Source organism: Camellia sinensis, chromosome 3 (genome assembly GCF_055761805.1).
Source record: "Camellia sinensis isolate YWXY chromosome 3, ASM5576180v1, whole genome shotgun sequence".
In the NCBI taxonomy this organism is placed as follows: Eukaryota; Viridiplantae; Streptophyta; class Magnoliopsida; order Ericales; family Theaceae; genus Camellia; species Camellia sinensis.
The window spans coordinates 184,651,136-184,655,884 of record NC_138963.1 but is presented as its reverse complement, the minus strand read 5'-3'; the positions used below and the strand labels follow the sequence as shown (position 1 = coordinate 184,655,884).

The 4,749-nt window shown below is 29.9% G+C and overlaps 1 pseudogene; it reads left to right on the top strand.

Annotated features, from left to right (window-relative positions):
• Positions 1 to 1,036: 1,036 nt before the first annotated feature.
• LOC145822091 (7-deoxyloganetin glucosyltransferase pseudogene) lies at positions 1,037 to 1,827 on the top strand (annotated as a pseudogene).
• The last annotated feature ends 2,922 nt before the right edge of the window (positions 1,828 to 4,749 follow it).

Genomic DNA, 4,749 nt, shown 5'->3' with positions numbered 1-4,749 from the left:
GGCTTCTAATCTTTTTGGGCCAAAAGCATTTGAATTTAATTTTATTTTTTGGTAAAATAAAATCCAGAATTCAAATTAAACTGATTTGGATTTTCTGTACATCCAAACAGGGCCCTTCCCGTTTTCAAACAGAAATAAACTAGTTTGGAATTAGTGCACACCCAAACAGGGCCCTTTCCGTTTTTGCTATCTGTTTGAATTGTTAACAGATTCAAATCTGTTTGAATTCAAAACCAACAGGTATCATACCTGTTCAATTTAAAACCAAGAGTCACCTTTATATCTATAAATAGGACCACCCTCATTTGATGTTTTTAAATTAAGAAATTTCGTATTTCACCTCTGCTAATTATATTCTTCATCTTGCTGTATTTTATTTCTGAAAGAAAGAGTGTAAACACTTAGTGTGTTCGTAAGGCAAACAATTTGTAGTGTTGCTATTGTTTGTGGTCAGATCATTTCATCCTGGGAGATAGACGTCCAAATTCTGAAAGCACCATGGAGAGGACGAATCTGTCTTAAGGACACAGTGTCAAACACTGGACTTGATCAGAAAATAATTCGAACAAATTAAATCAAGTAAGTTATTTAATTTATTTTTAGTGTTGTTTTTATTTTTTAAAATCAGATTTAAATTTTATTTTTGTAACAAAATAAAATCTGTTTTTATTTATTTATTTTGATTTCGAGTTTGATTTTTGTAATCAAACAAATTCTCTCATTTTCTTTATTTTTTTATATTTTTGTTATTGTTTTATACACAACAGAATTTAATCTTTTTAAATACAGTGAAGATTGTCCAACAACACTTACTAAAGAATTAAATCAAGAATAATGCTTGGGACCCCCTTTTGGGGGTCACCCCCTCACCCCCCTTTGCCACGTGGCAGGGGGTGATTGGAGGAGCAGGAAAAAAAAGAAAAAGAAAAAGAAAAGGTAACCAATGAGAGAGAGAGGGGGTCAAAGGGGGTGGGGAAAAAGGGGGATGAATCATTACTCTTAAATCAACGATGATAGTCTAAAGTTGATAGGATAAAATCTGTGGAAAGAAGAACCCGAGTGTCTCGAATGGCTCGACACAAAAGAACCCAACTCTGTTGTTTATGTGAACTTTGGAAGCATCACTGTCATGACACCAAACCAAATGGTTGAGTTTGCTTGGGGACTTGCTAATAGCAACCAGACCTTTTTGTGGATAATAAGACCTGATCTTGTCACTGGTGACTTGACTGTTCTTCCACCGGAATTCATGGAAGCAACAAAAGAAAGAGGCTTATTGGCAAGTTGGTGCCCCCAAGAGCAAGTTCTTGACCACTCGTCCATTGGAGGGTTTTTAACTCACTCTGGGTGGAACTCCACACTTGAAAGCATTTCGAGCGGAGTTCCAATGGTCTGTTGGCCATTTTTCGCGGATCAACAAACAAATTGTTTGCATTGTTGCACCCAATGGGGCATAGGGATGGAGATAGATAATGATGTTAAGAAAGATGAAGTTGAGAGCCTTGTGAGAGAGTTGATGGTTGGAGGGAAAAGGAAGGAGATGAAGAAAAATGCTATGGAGTGGAAGAGATTGGCTCAAGAGGCCACTGAGAGTTCATCTGGTTCATCTTTCTTGAATCTAGACAAGGTGGTCAACCAAGTTCTTCTCTCTCCAAGACATTAGCATTATGTGAATTGCGTTAAACCAAGTTTACAATTATCTCTACTATGTATTCAATTTATTGTCATGTTTTGGGTTGTGTTGTGTTCATCTTTTATTTTATTTTTTATTTTTTTTGTTTGTTATTGAGATTGAGATAAGAATAAACAAAAAATATCTTTTGTATATATATATATATATATTTATTATTGAGATTGAGATAAGAATAAACAAAAAAATATCTTTTGTATATTTTTTTGTGGTTAGAGCGGTCTCATGGGACAAAAAAATTTGAAGTCATGAAGACAATTACAGTAAGTTTTTTATTCATATCATGCAAGTTTTTTGTTGGCGCCGTCGGAAGGTATTGTTTGGATGCAAGAAAATAGGTGGAACTCTAACTCAAAAATGAATGATGAGTTTTAGAATTATCTTAGCCTAAAGTTTTTGAAGTCCTCAAGCAGAACTTATGGGAACTGCTATGGTCAAATTTCAGTTTATCTCTTATTTATCAACATTAGGTTCAAATTAACTGTTACAATTTTTTGAATTTAATTTTATTAAAATTACTTCCTCTATCTCCAAATATTAGTTTTTTATTTTATTTTTTATTATCCCAAAATATTAATTTATTTTCAAAAATTATGGACTAAAATAATATGAATTTTCTATTTTGTCATTCTTTTAAATTTATTTACAACACAAAAAATACAATTACGACAATTGATATTCCTCAAAAAATGTACTATCAAAGGATAATTTTAGAAAATCTATATTTTTTATAGTGCAATAATTATACTACAAAAAAAAAAAGTTAGATTCCCTAAAAGGGACTATTATTTTGAGACGGAATGAGTAATTTTTTTTTTTTTATATTTAGTGAATTTTATTAATATTTTAAGCAAATGTTTTACTTCTTAAATATACTTCATATAAATACAATTAAAAAGTATAATATTTGTAAAAAAAAAAATCTTTAAAAAATTTAGTAAATCTCAAAAAATATGAAAATTTAATACATTTTCGTATTCTTGTGTATTTATTGATTTTTTAAAATATTTTACTTTTTTGGTATATCTAGGTTAGATCCATCTAAAAAGTAAAAAAATTATTTAAATTATTAAAAAAATTTACTAAAAATAAAAAAAAAGTAAAAAAAATCAATTTTCAAAAAATTAAATTCAAAAAATTGTGATGGGTTTATATTTTCAAAAGTCTAACTCCTAGATGGAATAAAATATAATGGGGCAAATTATATTTTGAATCTAAAAAGGACGAAAATGTCATAGGCATATAATGAGATTATATGTGTATAAATGTGTTTAAAATTTTATTTTTCGTTTAAGTCATTAACAATGTACTTTAATTTACAAATTATAATAATAAAAAAAAATTATGATATAAACTAGAGAGTGTTAATTAAGATTTGCCCAACTTCTATTAATATATGGAACCACTCCATGAATAAATCTTTAACCCTTGCTTCTAAATTCTTGTTAATTTTATAGAATAGATTTTTTTTTTTTTTGGGTATATAGTCTATAAATCATATGTTTTCATTTTGATGATATCTAAACTGTTATGGAATAATTTGTGATTTTGTAATATACATATTTTACATTATTTGACACAATATTATTTGTTAAAATATATGTTGTATGATATATGTTTTATAAATATTATTTAAATAGATTTTACTGTACATCATATATTTTTAATAGAGAAGTTACTATTCAAGTTACTGTATAACATTTGAAATTCGTTAAGTTTGGAAGAAAAAATTAGCATAATACTATTTATCGAAAGCGACATCTAGCCTACTAATTCAAATATTTGCTTGCCATTATTGACAAAAGAATTGTGCCCGTGCTCCGCGCCGCATACGCCATTGCCTCCTGAAATTCTCAAATACTGTATGATACTTCATTGAGCTATATTTTTTATGAGAAAATTTGTTGAGAGTTAAGCAAAATTGTAAAAAAGTTTTCTATCCCTTACTCTTATTATTCTTGTAAAGGGAGAGTTTTTGTGAGTGATTTTTTGGAATAAAATCATTTGGGCTAAGTGTGACTAGGTACAGATTCAAAATTAGTTGGAATATTTTTGTGAGTATTTTTGGGATAAAATCACTTGGTGAGGTGTAACTAGGCACCAGATTTTGAATTAATTGGAGTGATTGAGATTGGTCACTTATTATAAAGGTTCACTAGCACCAGTGAAACTAGTGGTGTAATTATTATTTGAAAAATAGTGAAAAAATTCCCGATGAGGATACTTGGGGCGCGAATATAGGCCAGGCGTACCGAATTACTATAAATTGTTGAGTTTGCTTTCTCTTCCCTTATCTCATTTTATTTCGTTACTCTATTTTATATTATTGAGCAAATTTATTTATTTATCATTTGGGTTAATATTTTTAATATTATGTGTTGGAGAAAATACCAGAAACTAAACAATATTATTGATAAATGATGCAAAGAAAATGAGATACAAATAGATCAGGCTGAGGCACGGATATCTCGTTTTCTTTAAGGAGATCAAGCCCACTGCGGTAGGAAGAATCCAAATACCGATGCAGCAGTCACAATACTATGACTTGTCCCCTCCAGGATACAACAGCCCGACCACTTGTCGTATGGTTCAGGCCAACTCTGCACAAGATGGTGAACCCAAAGCTCCACTAATAAAACACCCTTCTTTGCTAGTAATCTCTCTTGTATAGAAAATAGCTTATCTCTATAGATAGAAAAGAGTAGACTATATATATAGGCTATAAAGACCTTACAGTTACACCAAAAATAATGACCATTAAACAAGAAAATGGTTACATCAAAATAATGACCATTAAACAAGAAAATGGTTACATCAAAATAATGACCATTAACCAAGTTCATAAATTCTATTAAACCTCTATTTATGACCAAGAGGTTACCAAAGTAATAAAACCCCATTAATGAAAAAGATAAATCAATAAATAAATATAAGATATTAAAATGGTCCAACAATCCCCCACTCATTTTAATATCAACAAAGAAAAAGAGATTACCAAACAAAGATAGACTAGTATGCATCATGAAGGTGTGCTCTGCATTGAACCTTCATTAGCGAAA